The sequence below is a fragment of the Triticum aestivum genome, chromosome 5A (assembly GCF_018294505.1).
Source record: "Triticum aestivum cultivar Chinese Spring chromosome 5A, IWGSC CS RefSeq v2.1, whole genome shotgun sequence".
Lineage (NCBI taxonomy): Eukaryota > Viridiplantae > Streptophyta > Magnoliopsida > Poales > Poaceae > Triticum > Triticum aestivum.
In genome coordinates this window covers 654,403,099-654,421,712 of record NC_057806.1, presented here as the reverse complement: position 1 = coordinate 654,421,712, position 18,614 = coordinate 654,403,099, and positions in this window count along the sequence as shown.

Genomic DNA, 18,614 nt, shown 5'->3' with positions numbered 1-18,614 from the left:
CGTTGCAGGTCACCGAACTCGCGTCCGAGCACGACCTCGAGCTCGTGGATCTCCCAGGAGCCCGCCCAGCCTCTCAGCTCGCTCGCTCGCCAAGCGTAGCCCCGTGCCCGTGCTGGCCCGAACTCCGGTCGCCGCCGCGGGCCCCGTTCCGGTGAGCTCGAGCCACCCCAGCCCCTGCCGGTTGCACAGATGGATGCGGGCGACTCCCCGCTACGCGTAGAGCCCCTCAGTCGCCGATTTGGTCGCCGAAGGAGCGTTTCCGACGCCCTCCGCCGTTGCTGGCGTCGCCGGCGACAAGCCGCGGGTCAACTCCGGCGGGTTTGACCCGGGGTTTGACCCCCTGACGTGTGGGCCCAGGCGCCTGCTTAGTTAGTGCTAAGTTAGTTAGTGTTAACTACCTTAGTTAATTAGGTAGGCCACTGACATGCGGGCCCCGCCCGGCTAACTAAGTTAGTTAGGGCTAACTAACCTGGTTAGTTGACTGAGACACTGACATGTGGACCCCACACGTCAGGTTTGACCTGGGGCGCTCGGTTGACCCTGCTGACGTCACTATTACGTCATGCTGACGCAGTATTTGTTCTGGAATTTAAATAAATCCTAAATGATTTATAAATTCCAGAAAATGCCTAAAACTTCTAAAAATCATAGAAAATTAACCATATCTCCAAATTAAATAATTTATATATGAAAAATTATCAGAAAAATTCAAGGAATCCATCTGTACCATTTTCATGCATGTTAGAACAACTTATCACTACTGTTTATGGCAAATGAAGTAAATGGCATTTAAATAATCACATATGGAGTTTGAATTTGAATCTTGTATTCAAACCAACTTCATTTAATCTGTTGCTGGTTGCATTAGCTCAAAACACATTCATATTGCCATGTCATGAGCATGCATCATATTGTGCATTGCATTGATTGTGTTCCTTTCTGTGTTGCCGGTATTTGTCCCCTCTCGATAGACGCGATACCGATGATGTGATCGTTGACACTGATGAAGACTCAATGTTATCTTCAGAAGTGCCAGGCAAGCAAAACCCCCCCTTGTTCATTCCGATACAATCCTACTCTCTCGCTCCTGCTCTCTTTTAATGCATTAGGACAACACCGATTCATCTGTTACTTGCTGCGGTAGCTGAACCCCTTTATCCTTTGCATGACCTGTCATTGCCACAGTAAATAGATGAAACCCACTAGCATGAGTAGGAGTTGTTTGAGCCCTGTTGTGCCTACTCATTCATGTTTGTTTGTCATGCCTGCTACTGCTTAGAGTTGAGTCAGGTCTGATTCATCGGGGATGAATCAGAGGTGTGTGAACATGTCCTACTGTGTGTGAGCTAAGTGTGTGAACACGATTTGGTAAAGGTAGCGGTGAGAGGCCATGTAGGAGTACATGGTGGGTTGTCTCATTGCAGCCGTCCTCAGGAACTGAGTTCTGTGTTTGTGATCCATGATTCAGCTACTACCATACATTGGGCCCTGAAATATGGACCCCGCTCGACTTCTTATTCACCCTTGTCCTCTGTCCAGGAGTTGCAAGTAGTTTCTGGTGTTTGTAGTATGCTGGAGGCCGTGGACAGCGCTGACCGTAGGGGTGGGCTGTGATGCGGTAGGCACGTGGCCGGGTAAACCGGGCGCCCGTTTGGTGTCACGGAACCCTGTTCACATCGTTTGGGGCTGTGAGCGAAACTCCGGCCGGATCTCCTCATGGATGGAACCCGAATAGGCGATAAACCTGGACTAGAGACTTGAGTGTTTAGGTAGGTCGTGGTCTACACCCACGTCGGCTTTCCGCTTGAAGGTCTGCCGAGCACATGTCGTGTGCAGACGGCGTAAGTGGTGAGAGCGTGTGTGAAGAAGTACACCCCTGCAGGGTTAACATCATCTATTCGAATAGCCGTGTCCACGGAAAAGGACTTCTGGGTTGCTTATATCAGTTCATAGACAAGTGAAAGTGGATACTCTAAAATACGCAAGATAAGCGTGAGTGCTATGGATGGCGTTCTCGTAGGGAGACGGGAGCGGATCCATAGTGGTGTATTGATATGGTGAATATGTGGACTCGTGTGCGCCACCTCAAAAGAGTTACATTGCAGTCGTAGTTTAGGATAGCCACCGAGTCAAAGCTGGCTTGCTGCAGTTAAACCCCACCATCCCTTTGTTGATAATGATGCATATGTAGATAGTTCTGATGTAAGTCTTGCTGGGTACATTTGTACTCACGTTTGCCTATTTTATGTTTTTGCAGAGAGACTTCAGTCTCACTAGTATTTCCGCGTGGTCTTCGACGTTTAGCTTGTTACCTCAGCTACGATCTTGTGCCTCGGCAGGATTTGGTAGATAGTCAGGCTTCTCAGCCTTTTTCATTTATAGATGTCTGTACTCAGACATGATAGCTTCCGCTTGTGCTTGATTTGTATGCTCTGAATGTTGGGTCATGAGACCCATGTTTGTAATATCTCGCTCCTCGGAGCCTATTGAATAAACTACTTGAGTCGTAGAGTCATGTTGTGATGCCATGTTGTATTGCACATATCGAGCATATTGTGTGTATGTTATTGAAATGCTTGGTATGTGTGGGATCTGACCATCTAGTTGTTTATCTTTAGTAGCCTCTCTTACGGGGAAATGTCTCCTAGTGTTTCCACCGAGCCATGGTAGCTTGCTACTGCTCCGGAACACTTAGGCTGGCCGGCATGTGTCCTTCTTCGTTCCTGTGTCTGTCCCTTCGGGGAAATGTCACGCGATGAATACCGGAGTCCTGTTAGCCCGCTACAGCCCGGTTCACCGGAGTCCTGCTAGCCCAGTGCTACAGCCTGGATTCACTCGCTGATGACCGACACGTTCGATGCTGGGTCATGGATGCCTGTCCCTGTAAGTCTGTGCCGCTTTGGGTTTACGACTAGCCATGTCAGCCCGGGCTCCTTATCATATGGATGCTAGCGACACTGTCATATACGTGTGCCAAAAGGCGCAAACGGTCCCGGGCAAAGGTAAGGCGACACCCGTGGGAATACCGTGCGTGAGGCCGCAAAGTGATATGAGGTGTTACATGCTAGATCGATGTGGCATTGAGTCGGGGTCCTCACAGCATTGGTATCAGAGCTTGACTACCTGTAGGATTACCAAGCCAAACTGGTCGAAGTTGAGTCTAGAAATTCTTTAGTTATATAAGGGAATTGATTGTGGGATGGAACGTAAGGCTCTTTTTACTCCTTATACCTCATGCCCTTCTGATCTGAGTCATCTTATCTTTCCTGCGGGGATTAAGAACTAGGCTATCTCTTCTTTCTATTAGGATCACGTGTTACTAATCAGTAGACTTATAAGATTGTTGGACTTAAGCCTCGTTTCAGTTCCTATTACTTCCGTATGTTAAATTGTTGATCTCGAAACCTTGATATTGTGCTTCTGAGTGGTTATGCCACCATTTTTGTGAATGCCTCAAGTCTTTTCTGAGCATTTACAGCTGTTATGCTGTCCGAGTCATCCCAGGTTTCTAGATAGTCTGAAGCATTTGCAAAATCCCTTCCTTCCGTTCCGATGTTCCTTTGGGCCAGATTAACCACACTAATCGGTGAGTTGAGGTACTTTGTTACCTCGGCGTATATGTTGGAGATATTATTATGACCCTGGGTGTCTTAGGGGATCATCTAGTAATTTAGCCATGATTGTGTTCCCAGTGTGATGATTCTGGCCTTTATTCTCGGAAGCATCCCGTGATGCTACTTAGTAGTAGGTATTCTACTCCTGGGTTCTGAACCCGAGATTCACTCTACCTACTTCATGTTGATAGTAATTGCTAGTGCCTTTAGGATATTAGTAACCTTTGCGATAGTCCTTGAAGTCCGTGGTATCTTCTTCTTCCAAATACCATGAACTACTTATGGCAGAAGTTCCTCGTTGAACTGAAATATCACAACAGGATTATTCTTGATGAGTTCTCCGTTATATATTGTGACTCTGCCAGTTCTACTTTTCTGCATGGGTTATCCGGAAGAAACATGTGGAATTCGTTCGACATGCTAAACCATGCATCCACAACTCAGAAAATCATATGTTCCTTGAGTTGTCTCTCTTTAGTTGCATTCTGACCCTCGTCTATCAATTGATAGTCAAGAGTATGCGTGCGTTCGTTTATCGATGCCTAATACTCTTGTGGTCCGTCAAGCCATTCTATCGCAGAATGACTAGGAGAAACAAACTCCAGTACCTCTTCCATATCCAGGATTGGGTCAGAGAAGTTGTGCTCCGCAGATCAAATTGCTAATCTAGCTTTCGTTCTGTTCTACCTTGGAGTATTACATATTTTATATCGAGATTATTATAGGAATTGCACACCATCCCATGAACTCTTGGTACAGTGATACTTCTTGCCATCACTGTTCATTCCTCGTCCCTCGTGTTGATGCAACCGGAATACCGACAAATGAATTGTGATGTGTGAAATCAATACTGCTAGAAACTCTGTTGCTTGGTAGTTAAAGGATAATAATTTCATTCTTAGTATGTTGGTTTTCGAATCATCATTCTAAGGTTGATCATGCTACCTAGTCCTTGTTCTCAGTGCCCTCCTCGATCGATGGGTTAGGATTATTTCAAATTCTTGCTCTATTGATCATATCGTCTTGCCCTGAAAAGCAAGATTGTTCTCGAGCTTAGTAACATACCGGTGGCTCGTGATTTTCTGAATATTTTCTCAGAAGTATTACCAGGTTGTCACCTGACCGCTATGTTGAGCTCGTGATCAAGTTGGTTTCTTGTGAACCACCTTCTCTCCAAGAATCGGTGTTAGATATCCCTGAGCTAGTTGGTTAAGCTAAACAATAACTTGGAGGGTTGGAAGATAAAAGCTTGCCTGACTTAGTTCGTTCCAAAGGGATATTCTTGTGTAGTGTGTATTGAAGAAAGATGATATCTTCATCGATTGGTCCCTGTGATCAGTTGCTGGGCCTATTGTCTTATCAATCCTTTGATTTGAGTGTGGGCTATCGTCAAATCAAGTCAGAACCAACGATGTTCGTAATGTTGTCTTACTCGTGGTTGATCCCTCGAGCATACACCATTATATCTTTGGGGCTGACCAATGCTATCACCGTGTTCACACGATGGTGGAAGTCCAGTGATATGGAAATTCTGATGAGTTGTTGTTGAGCCCATTGACAACATTCTTATCTCCTCCATGATGTTGTTGAACATTAAGTTAGTGTTGGAAACTTTTGAAAGCATTTACTTCATGCCCCGTTCATGAAGTATATGTTTGGATAAAAGAAGTGACTTCCTTTGATTCACGTGCATTTGATGTAAGTTGCCGACGTGAATTCGAGAAAGCATGTTTTTTGCCTCCTTTGGAATCATCCCAAATCAGTCATGCACACGTGCGAAGTATTCTGTGGTCTGGAGATTTGCAACCTCCATGCTATATGTATATCCTAGCACACCAAGCCACTGATTGAGTTGTTCAAAGATAAAGGAGTCTGTCCAAGGTGAACTCTTTGGATTTCCACGCGTGGAGACTTCGATGTCCTTAATGATGGTTTCCCCTCCTGAACTCGGTAGTGTTTTATTATAAGACTACCACGTGGTCATGTTTGTCTGGGACAGCGTGTTCACATGTTGTAGCAGAACCAGCTCATGTTTTGGAGCTTACTATCGTAGCTCACTCCCCGAGAATCCCGCAACATTATCTCGTCGATTTGTGTTGCAAACTTTCATTTTTCTTTCTAGACTTGATGAGTCTGGGATATCCTGACACCAACCAGATCTGAATCTCAGGCAGATGTGATGGTTGGAACATTTCCCAAGAATTATAATATTGGTCCCTCGATAATCGGTAAAGTGGATGTCGTGGCCAACACACCCAGCCGTAAGACCTGTTATTATAATATCTTGATTGATGAAGTTGGCCACCTCCCCATAGGGATTTCGTAGGATTTACTCCCTAGTTGCCCCTATGGATTTCTGAGATCCCGAAGTCCGACCTTTTTACTTGATGTTCTAGATATCAAACCATATCTATGGATGGGTTACGCTAGCACATCAAGGAGAACATTAGAAGCGGAGTGCTAAATGTCTCTCGGTCGATCATCCAGATTTTATTTCCTTGGCCCCGCCAAGGGTGAAATCTGAGAAGGTGTTATCTTCCTTTGCATCTGCATCCTCCATCACCATTCATCATGGTAGTAAGTTGTGTTACCGGACCCTTGACATGGATGTTGGTAAAACCTTGATGATTGTGGAAATTGCTCAAGTTCTTGAGAGCACGCACAAGCGTTAGGTGTTATCGCCGGCACTAACTGGGATTGCCCAGATTTCCTCGGTTATGCTATAACCACTCCAACAGTGAATTCACTCTTTATTGTTGGGTTCTTCCCCAGTTACCAGAATCATTCCCAGCATTTGCATTTTGTTCCCAGCTTGCACCACCAATGTGCCATTCTACCATGGGTCTCCTTCATTTCCGGTGATAAGTAAAATCATCCATTACGTTGTCTTCAACAAGGTAATCCACATCATCCAAGTCCGAGTATGCCATTCTACCGACCCCCTCCAAATGATTGCTTGTGATTACCTTAGGCTGGTATAAAGAGTTTCAATGATCTCTGAATCAAAAGTAATTCTTTTTGCCACTTAAGGTAATACTCTACGATCACCTTCCTCCAGGATGTTTCGTCGTGGTATCATGGCAACTCAACTCTTCGCTACGTTGGCAATCGTTTACCACCTTCTTAAGCGTGGAATCGTTGTCTACCTAGTGAACCTTCGTCATCTGTTCCACTCCATTTCTTCAAATCTGTGCTTCGTCTCCCAGCTCAAGAGATGTTGCTATGTCTCATTCCGTGAGTTGTTCGATCTTCGAGGAGATCGACCCTTCTAGAGTCTCTTTCCCTCCAGGTCATGTTGGCAGGATTTCTCAGAGCAAGACGACAAGACAAAGATGGTGAATGAATCAATGTTCATTTGAAGTGCAACCGGGATCATGAAGATTATACTAGTTTGCGCTTCCCCTTCAGCCTACCCTACGCTTGAATCTCGAGACGAGATTCTTGTTTAGTGGGGGTGAGTTGTCACATCCCTAGCTTCTGGCATTGCACTAGTACTAGCCTTTGGTGATGCATCATGTTTACTTTTACAGAAAGTTGAAATGGGGTTTGTCCAAACCCTAGCATTATAAGAATTCACCAGGTTCACCTAAAATATTTTCAGTCAATCCAAGTGGCTTTCAAAAATGTTCATCATCTTTGGAAAAATGCTGGAAACAGTAACCAGAGATGATGCACATTTTTCCATGTCATTTTGGATCTTTGAACTAATATATATTGTATTTGAGTTGGAGCAAATATATGTTATATATATATTTTAATGCTTCAATAATTCTGATATTTTGTGAGGGGCTCTAGAATATTACTTTCAGTCCCTGCAAAAATTATTGGAAGAAACAAAAATGATTTAGTGTTTGAACTAAATCAAAACAGATTGAAACAAATAGAAAACAATGATTAGAAATAAAACAGAGCAAAAATAAAAAAAGAGAAGGCCACCTGGGCCACTTACCTGGCGCCACGAGCCGGCCCAGCTCCCCCCCCCTGGCCGGCCCAGCCCACCAGCGCCTCCCCTGTCGCCTTCCTCCTCTGCCAGGAGGACGGGCACGCGCCCGGCGCGCGCGGCCACGCGCCCCGGCCACCTCCTCCCTGCTTCGGCCACCTCCTGCCTCCCTGCTTGCCTCCACTACTCCCTGGAGACGCCACGCGGCCCCCACGAACTCCCTCACTCTCTCCCGAGCTCTCCCCCTCCTCTGTTTCCCTCTCCCTCTCGTGCCGAGCGCAGCCGTCACCACCGACGCTGTTCGCCGCGGCCACCGACCACCCCTCGCCTCGCCGATGCCTCCAGAAGAACCGCCGCACCTTCTTCTTCGTCTCCACCAACCCATGTGACGCCGGAAGCCCCGGAGCGCCGTCCCCGACGTCTTCTTCCTCCTCGGGCCACCGAGATCGCCGGCGACCTCCCGTCGTCACCAGCCCCTCCCCGAGCTCGCTGACCTCCTCTACGGCACCGCTGTGAGCTCCCACGCCTCCCCTCCCTCTTTTCCCCTTCGATTGCGCCCTGTAGCCTCGATTCCACCGGAGCCGCGAGCTCGGCTCCGCCGGCGATGTCGCCGCCGTCGTTGCAGGTCACCGAACTCGCGTCCGAGCACGACCTCGAGCTCGTGGATCTCCCAGGAGCCCGCCCAGCCTCTCAGCTCGCTCGCTCGCCAAGCGTAGCCCCGTGCCCGTGCTGGCCCAAACTCCGGTCGCCGCCGCGGGCCCCGTTCCGGTGAGCTCGAGCCACCCCAGCCCCTGCCGGTTGCACAGATAGATGCGGGCGACTCCCCGCTACGCGTAGAGCCCCTCAGTCGCTGATTTGGTCGCCGAAGGAGCGTTTCCGACGCCCTCCGCCGTTGCTGGCGTCGCCGGTGACAAGCCGCGGGTCAACTCCGGCGGGTTTGACCCGGGGTTTGACCCCCTGACGTGTGGGCCCAGGTGCCTGCTTAGTTAGTGCTAAGTTAGTTAGTGTTAACTACCTTAGTTAATTAGGTAGGCCACTGACATGCGGGCCCCGCCCGGCTAACTAAGTTAGTTAGGGCTAACTAACCTGGTTAGTTGACTGAGACACTGACGTGTGGACCCCACACGTCAGGTTTGACCTGGGGCGCTCGGTTGACCCTGCTGACGTCACTATTACGTCATGCTGACGCAGTATTTGTTCTGGAATTTAAATAAATCCTAAATGATTTATAAATTCCAGAAAATGCCTAAAACTTCTAAAAATCATAGAAAATTAACCATAACTCCAAATTAAATAATTTATATATGAAAAATTATCAGAAAAATTCAAGGAATCCATCTGTACCATTTTCATGCATGTTAGAACAACTTATCACTACTGTTTAGGGCAAATGAAGTGAATGGCATTTGAATAATCACATATGGAGTTTGAATTTGAATCTTGTATTCAAACCAACTTCATTTAATCTGTTGCTAGTTGCATTAGCCCAAAACACATTCATATTGCCATGTCATGAGCATGCATCATATTGTGCATTGCATTGATTGTGTTCCTTCTGTGTTGCCGGTATTTGTCCCTCTCGATAGACGTGATACCGATGATGTGATCGTTGACACTGATGAAGACTCAATGTTATCTTCAGAAGTGCCAGGCAAGCAAAAACCCCCCTTGTTCATTCCGATACAATCCTACTCTCTCGCTCCTGCTCTCTTTTAATGCATTAGGACAACACCGATTCATCTGTTACTTGCTGCGGTAGCTGAACCCCTTTATCCTTTGCATGACCTGTCATTGCCACAGTAAATAGATGAAACCCACTAGCATGAGTAGGAGTTGTTTGAGCCCTGTTGTGCCTACTCATTCATGTTTGTTTGTCATGCCTGCTACTGCTTAGAGTTGAGTCAGGTCTGATTCATCGGGGATGAATCAGAGGTGTGTGAACATGTCCTACTGTGTGTGAGCTAAGTGTGTGAACACGATTTGGTAAAGGTAGCGGTGAGAGGCCATGTAGGAGTACATGGTGGGTTGTCTCATTGCAGCCGTCCTCAGGAACTGAGTTCTGTGTTTGTGATCCATGATTCAGCTACTACCACGCATTGGGCCCGAAACCAATGGACCCTCTCGGCTTCTTATTCACCCTTGTCCTCTGTCCAGGAGTTGCAAGTAGTTTCTGGTGTTTGTAGTATGCTGGAGGCCGTGGACAGCGCTGACCGTAGGGGTGGGCTGTGATGCGGTAGGCACGTGGCCGGGTAAACCGGGCGCCCGTTTGGTGTCACGGAACCCTGTTCACATCGTTTGGGGCTGTGAGCGAAACTCCGGCCGGATCTCCTCATGGATGGAACCCGAATAGGCGATAAACCTGGACTAGAGACTTGAGTGTTTAGGTAGGTCCGTGGCCGACACCCACGTTGGGCTTCCGCTTGAAGGTTGCCGAGTACATGTCGTGTAAACGGCGGTAAGTGGTGAGAGCGTGTGTGAAGAAGTACACCCCTGCAGGGTTAACATCATCTATTCGAATAGCCGTGTCCACGGAAAAGGACTTCTGGGTTGCTTATATCAGTTCATAGACAAGTGAAAGTGGATACTCTAAAATACGCAAGATAAGCGTGAGTGCTATGGATGGCGTTCTCGTAGGGAGACGGGAGCGGATCCATAGTGGTGTATTGATATGGTGAATATGTGGACTCGTGTGCGCCACCTCAAAGAGTTACATTGCAGTCGTAGTTCAGGATAGCCACCGAGTCAAAGCTGGCTTGCTGCAGTTAAACCCCACCATCCCCTTTGTTGATAATGATGCATATGTAGATAGATCTGATGTAAGTCTTGCTGGGTACATTTGTACTCACGTTTGCCTATTTTATGTTTTGCAGAGAGACTTCAGTCTCACTAGTATTTCCGCGTGGTCTTCGACGTTTAGCTTGTTACCTCAGCTACGATCTTGTGCCTCGGCAGGATTTGGTAGATAGTCAGGCTTCTCAGCCTTTTTCATTTATAGATGTCTGTACTCAGACATGATAGCTTCCGCTTGTGCTTGATTTGTATGCTCTGAATGTTGGGTCATGAGACCCATGTTTGTAATATCTCGCTCCTCGGAGCCTATTGAATAGATTACTTGAGTCATAGAGTCATGTTGTGATGCCATGTTGTACTTGCACATATCGAGCATATTGTGTGTATGTTATTGAAATGCTTGGTATGTGTGGGATCTGACCATCTAGTTGTTTATCTTTAGTAGCCTCTCTTACGGGGAAATGTCTCCTAGTGTTTCCACCGAGCCATGGTAGCTTGCTACTGCTCCGGAACACTTAGGCTGGCCGGCATGTGTCCTTCTTCGTTCCTGTGTCTGTCCCTTCAGGGAAATGTCACGCGGTGAATACCGGAGTCCTGTTAGCCCGCTACAGCCCGGTTCACCGGAGTCCTGCTAGCCCAGTGCTACAGCCTGGATTCACTCGCTGATGACCGACACGTTCGATGCTGGGTCATGGATGCCTGTCCCTGTAAGTCTGTGCCGCTTTGGGTTTACGACTAGCCATGTCAGCCCGGGCTCCTTATCATATGGATGCTAGCGACACTGTCATATACGTGTGCCAAAAGGCGCAAACGGTCCCGGGCAAAGGTAAGGTGACACCCATGGGAATACCGTGCGTGAGGCCGCAAAGTGATATGAGGTGTTACATGCTAGATCGATGTGGCATTGAGTCGGGGTCCTGACAATCACATTCGACCAGTCCGATCACCCAACGCATATTGCCACCCCTGGGAGGCAAGCTCTGGTGGTCGACCCAGTGGTTGAAGGCACTCGACTGACTAAAGTCTTGATGGATGGTGGCAGTGGTTTGAACATATTGTATGCCGATACGTTGAAAGGGATGGGCATTCCGATGTACAGACTCAGTGCCAGCAACATGAGTTTCCATGGAGTCATTCCTGGGAAGAAGGCTGAATCACTCGGCCAGATTGCTCTTGATGTGGTTTTCGGTGATTCCAAGAATTACCGCAAAGAAAAGTTGACATTTGAAGTTGTAGACTTCCAGAGTGCCTACCACGCTATTTTGGGCAGGCCGGCTTATGCACGCTTCATGGCCCGACCATGTTATGTGTATCTCAAATTGAAGATGCCTGGCCCCAAAGGTGTGATCACTATTACGGGAAATCAGAAGAAAGCGGAAGAATGTTTTCAGAAAGGTTCGAAGATCGCCGATGCTCAGATGGTAGTGGTGGAGTTGCAGGAATACCAGAAGACTGCAGACCCGAGTGATTTGTTGCGAGCCAAGAAGCCCGCTACAGAATCAGCTTTTCAGTCGACTGGCGATACGAAGAGAGCTCACATCCACCCGACTGACCCCAGCGCTGCTCCAACTCATATCTCGACAACACTCGATTCCAAATAGGAAGAAGCGCTCATCCAGTTCCTCCATGAGAACTGGGACATTTTCGCATGGAAGCCTTCTGACATGCCGGGTGTTCCCAGGGAGCTGGCTGAGCACCGCCTAAGAGTCGACTCAAAAGTAAAACCTGTCAAGGAACATCTCCGACGGTCCGCTGTCCAGAAGAGAAAGGCCATTGGCGAGGAGGTGGCTCGGCTCTTAGCAACAGAGTTCATCCGAGAAATCTACCACTCCGAGTGGCTCGGCAACGTTGTTATGGTCCCCAAGAAGGACAAGTCACTTCGCATGTGCATTGACTTTAAACATATCAATCGGGCCTGCCCGAAAGATCATTTTCCTCTCCCCCGCATTGATCAGATAGTCGACTTGACTGCGGGATGTGAGCGACTGTCTTTTTTAGACGCCTATTCCGGGTACCATCAGATCCGTCTGTATGGACCTGACGAGATCAAAACAGCCTTCATCACTCCATTCGGGTGCTTCTGTTATGTTACCATGCCGTTCGGCCTCAAGAATGCCGGAGCCACATTCATGAGGATGATTCAGAAGTGTTCGCTCACCCAAATCAGTCGGAATGTGGAGGTGTACATGGATGATATTGTGGTCAAGTCACGGAAGGGTTCCGACCGGCTGACCTTGCTGAAACCTTTGCCAACCTCAGGAGGTATGATATCAAGCTTAATCCATCAAAGTGCACATTCGGAGTTCCTGGCGGAAAATTACTCGGTTTTCTCATTTCCGAACGGGGGATCGACGCCAATCCAGAAAAAGTCGGCACTATACTCCGAATGAAAAGTCCTGTGCGAGTGCATGACGTCCAGAAGCTTACTGGTTGCTTGGCCGCTTTAAGTCGATTCATATCTCGTCTCGGTGAAAAGGCATTGCCCCTTTACCGGTTGATGAAGAAGTCCGACAAGTTCGAGTGGACTCCTAAAGCTGATGCAGCATTTGCAGAGCTCAAAGCTCTGCTCTCCACCCAGCCGGTGCTTGCTGCCCCAATCAGTAAGGAGCCTTTGCTGCTTTACATTGCAGCCACGGGACAAGTCATCAGTACGGTACTTACGGTCGAGCGGGAAGAAGAAGGACAGGCCTTCAAAATTCAGTGCCCAGTATATTATATTTCTGAAGTTTTGACCCCGTCGAAGCAAAGCTATCCTCATTATCAGAAGCTTGTATACGGGATTTATATGACCACAAAGAAAGTTGCTCATTACTTCTCTAATCATTCCATTACAGTCGTCAGCGACGCTCCATTATCAGAGGTCCTGCATAACAGGGATGCAACCGGTCGAGTGGCAAAATGGGCGATTGAACTCCTTCCTCTAGATATCAAGTTTGAGGCAAAGAAGGCTATTAAGTCCCATGCAATCCCGGATTTCGTCGCCGAGTGGATTGAACAGCAGCTGCCAACTCAGGTTCACTCGGAGCATTGGACCATGTTCTTCGATGGTTCCAAGATGCTGAATGGTTCCGGTGCCGGAGTAGTGTTGGTCTCCCCCAGAGGAGATAAACTCAGTTATGTTCTTCAAATCCACTTTGATTCCTCCAACAACAAGGCAGAATACGAAGCACTTTTGTATGGGTTGCGCATGGCCATTTCACTCGGCGTCCGTCGCCTCATGGTCTATGGCGACTCAGATTTGGTGGTTAATCAGGTGATGAAGGAATGGGACGTCAGAAGTCCAGCCATGACTGGTTATTGCAATGCAGTGAGAAAGCTAGAGAAGAAATGTGAGGGGTTAGAGCTTCATCACATACCCCGACTGAAAAATCAAGCAGCTGATGATCTGGAAAAATAGGTTCCAAAAGAGAAGCCATCCCCAGCAATGTGTTTTTGGAACAGATTCACATACCATCAGTTCAGGAGGATCCCTTCAGTGAAGAGGCCCCGCAACCAAAAAGCGCCACGGATTCGACTGAAGTTGAAATTCCAGCTGTAGTCGACCTGATCATGGAAGTCTTGCTCAGCACTCCCGACTGGATAGTACTGTACATTGCATACATCCTAAGGAAAGAGCTCCCAGAAGACGAAGAAGAGGCTCGACAAATCTTCCGACGATCCAAGGCCTTTACAGTCATAAAAGGACAGTTATATAAAGAAAGCGCGACTGGAGTTAGTCAGAGGTGTATTACACGAGAAGAAGGTCGGATGATCCTTGATGATGTCCACTCGGGGACCTGTGGTCACCATGCGTCTTCTCGGACCATTGTGGCTAAAGCATACCGAGCGGGATTCTACTGGCCAAGAGCCAATGAAATGGCAAAAGAGATAGTCGAAAAGTGTGAAGGATGTCAGTATTACTCCAATATGTCGCACAAGCCCGCGTCAACTCTGAAAACCATTCCACTCGTCTGGGCCTTCGCTGTTTGGGGGCTGGACATGGTTGGACCACTGAGAACGGGCAGGAGCGGCTTCACTCATGTGCTAGTAGCAGTTGACAAGTTCACCAAATGGATTGAAGCCAAGCCTATCAAGAACCTTGACGCTTGCACTGCTATCAGTTTTGTCAGAGGGTTGATATTCAGATATGGAGTTCCGCACAGCATCATCACTGACAATGGGTCAAACTTCGATTCTGACAAATTCAGGGCCTTTTGCGCCTCTCAGGGTACCCGAGTCGACTATGCTTCGGTCACTCACCCCCAGTCGAATGGGCAAGCAGAAAGGGCAAACGGCCTAATTCTCAAAGGACTGAAACTCCGGTTGATGCGCGATCTCAAGCACGCAGCAGGTGCATGGGTCGACAAGCTTCCATCAGTCCTTTGGGGATTGAGGACAACCCCGAACCGATCGACCGGAAGAACCCCATTCTTTCTGGCCTACGAAGCCGAGGCAGTCTTGCCGAGTGACCTGCTTCACAACGCTCCCCGAGTCGAGCTCTACTCTGAAGATGAAGAAGAACAAGCCCGGCAGGACGCAGTCGACCTCCTGGAAGAAGAAAGAGAAATGGCCATGATCCGATCGACCGTCTACCAACAAGACTTCGCCGATTCCATGCCAGAAATGTGAAGGGTCGAGCCTTCCAAGAGGGAGACTTAGTCCTCCGAGTGGATCAGCAAAAACCACACAAACTCGCCCCTACTTGGGAAGGCCCCTTCATAGTCACCAGAGTCCTTCGCAATGGAGCATACCACCTCTACAATGTCGATCGCCAGATTGATGAGCCGCGAGCCTGGAATGCGGAGCTACTCCGCCCCTTTTATACTTGAATTCTCACTCGGATGAGATGTAATAAGAAAAAACTCCTGTAGTTTATTTTTCAAAGACAAGAGCATTATAATTTTCTCAGTGATTGTTATCGTTTTTTGTTTGCGAATGAAATCCCCCAGTGGGTGGCTTAGCTGCGAATCCGTTTCACCTAAGTTTGAAAAAAAAAATCCTACCGAGTGGAGAGCAGTCCTCCCACTCGGGGGCTTAGCTGCAGTCCAGTACTCGCCTAAGTTCTCTCACTGGAGGACTTAGCTGCAGTCAGGCACTCACCTAAGTTTGAAAAAATCCTACCGAGTGGAGAGCAGTCCTCCAACTCGGGGGCTTAGCTGCAGTCCAGTACTCGCCTAAGTTCTCTCGCAGGAGGACTTAGCTGCAGTCAGGCACTCGCCTAAGTTTGAAAAAATCCTACCGAGTGGAGAGCAGTCCTCCCACTCGGGGGCTTAGCTGCAGTCCAGTACTCGCCTAAGTTCTCTCACTTGAGGACTTAGCTGCAGTCAGGCACTCGCCTAAGTTTGAAAAAATCCTACCGAGTGGAGAGTAGTCCTCCCACTCAGGGGCTTAGCTGCAGTCCAGTACTCGCCTAAGTTCTCTCACTTGAGGACTTAGCTGCAGTCAGGCACTCGCCTAAGTTTGAAAAAATCCTACCGAGTGAAGAGCAGTCCTCCCACTCGGGGGCTTAGCTACAGTCCAGTACTCACCTAAGTTCTCTCACTTGAGGACTTAGCTGCAGTCAGGCACTCTCCTAAGTTTGAAAAACTCCTACCGAGTGGAGAGCAGTCCTCCCACTCGGGGGCTTAGCTGCAGTCCAGTACTCGCCTAAGTTCTCTCTCTTGAGGACTTAGCTGCAGTCAGGCACTCGCCTAAGTTTGAAAAAATCCTACTGAGTGGAGAGTAGCCCTCCCACTCGGGGACTTAGCTGCAGTCCAGCACTCGCCTAAGTTTGAAACACATCCTGCTTTGCAGCAACAAGGGGCAGGTCGGCTACCGCCTCCTCCTTGGGGAGCTTCGCCACAAATACAACACGCACTTCATCCTGCTCCGCAGTAACAAGGGGCAGGTCGATTGCTGCCTCCTCCTTGGGGAGCTTCGCCACAAATACAACATGTGATCCATCGCTGACCCGCAAAGACGACGAGGTGCAGGTCGACTGCTACCGTCTCCTTCGGAGCTGCGTCGCAAATACAAAAGTTGTCTCGAATAAAGAACGATTTCCACTCGATGGGGAAGGCATAAAGATATTCGATGATAAACCAAGTTCGGATAAATCCTAAAGATTTCTGGACCACAGATCAAAGTACTCGGGCATTCAGCCCAAAAGAGTTTAACGGTTACAAAAACCACTCGGCATTCCGAGGAAAATTTACGGTGAGGCATAAAAGTTTGTTCACTCCGCAGGAGGAGGGCTGGCAGTGTCGACGAACTCATCCAGGTCGACGTCGTCGTCTATCCGAGTGGCTGCAGCAATGAAAGTCTCCATAAAAGTTCGGAAGTCATGTTTCTGGGTGTTGCGACCTTGATTGCTGCCAGTTTGTCTTGTCGCACCTCCTTGTAGTGGACACGAACCAAAGACAGAGCCACGTCAGCGCCACACCGAGCAGCAGACTTCTTCCACTCCTGCACTCGGTCTGGGATTTCATTTAGTCGAGTCATCAGGGACTCAAGATCATTTTGGACCACAGCCTCTGGCCAAAGTGCCGGGTCAATCCGCGACATGGCGACCTTCAGTCGAGCCAAGTAGTCCACGACACCGTCAATGCGGGATTCCAGTCAGAGCAGATTCATGGCAATTTCATCTTTCACAGGAGAATTGATTGGATCCAAACCAGGTTCGATCCGCCCAGTCTCCTCCTCGAAGTTCTGGCAAAACTCTGCATCACGATCCAAGGATAAGTCAATTTACATACGCCCAGTCGACACAAAAAAAATCAGTCGGAACAAAATGTGCACCTTCAAGCTTGATGAACAACTTCTTGGCAAGACTCCTCAGGTAGCTCTCCAGATCGTCCCTCCTGCGAGCAATGCTTTCCATCTTCTCGCCCAGGATGAGATTCTCCTTTTTCCAGCGCGAGCACTCCTTGTTGGCGTCATTCAGAGCAGAGTTCAGCCTGGTATTCTCTTCTTCCAACTGGCCGACCGAAGCCAGTTTCTGTGCAGCTAGAGCGGTTTTGTCGTCAGCCTCCTTTCGAGCAGCATCCAAATCCTGGTCCTTCTTCACCAGAGCTTCTCTCAGTTTTTCTACAAAGAAATCATGCCTGATTCAGAAAGAGCAGAAGGGAACTCAAGCTTAAGACGGACCAGTCGACAAATTCGTCTTACCAGTGACGTCGTCCTTGACCCTTTGCAGCTCTGTCTTGGCTAGCTCCAAGTCAAGGTTCAGTTGGATCTGCTGTTTCTCTAAGTCAGCAAAGCGAGCCCCAAGATCACAAGATTTCTGAAATCAAAGGGGAGAAATTATTTTTACAGCAAAAAAAAGTTACTAAGGCTACGGTCGACTGCCCGCAGTCCACCATAGCCTCGGGGACTACACCCAGCGGGTGCACTTTGCGTGCCCCCACCGGTTCTGAGCCCACTCGACCGGCCCGCCAGAGTCGAGTGCAGGGAGTAAAAAAAAGAAAAAAAGAGCTCAGACCACAGTTGACTGCCAGCAGTCGACCGCTGTCTCGGGGACTACACCCAGTGGGTGCACTTGGCGTGCCCCCACCGGTTTCGACCCCACTCGACTAGGCCGAGTGGAAGAGACAAACTATCAATTCGGTTTACACTCGACAAGATACAAAGACTACAGTCGACTGCCTGCAGTCCACCGCAGTCTCGGGGACTACACCCAGTGGGTGCACTTAGCGTGCCCCCACTAATTCAAAGTTCAAGCAATGCACCCAGTGGGTGTACTAAAGCAAAGATTTTCAGAAAGGAGTCTTCAAATATCATATCCCAACAGAACAAGCGGCGAGCAACTAACCTGAACGTTGCTTTGGAGAGCCGAGCTGGCGTCATAGGTAGCCTGACTGGCGTCTCGCACCATCTTCATCTTCTCCATCATGACACCCGCCTGCCGTATAGCTTCCCTGGCAGCATTCACTTCATCTTCTGGGACATGATGGGTCGTAAAAACCGAAGGTGGGTCGACAGGGGCCTGAGCAGTCAACGAAGAAGGCAAGGCACTCGACAGTGGCACGGCGAAGGTAACAGAACCCCGATTGGCGTCGCCAGCGTCCTGAACGGCTGGTTCCGCCCTCTGTGTCGACTGTAGTGCCTCGCTTGTAGGAGCTTGCCTACTCTTCCTCGTCAAAGGCCTCTCGGGCTCTTCATCATCGTCAGGGAGGTCAATAACGTTGGGAGCTGTGTAGGGTGCAATTGCCAAAGTCAGATCACCCAATGATGCACATTGCAATTGGATCGACCAAACAAAGACAGTACGGCAGAAATCATACCCAGATTAGAAGTGACCGCATCCTCCATCA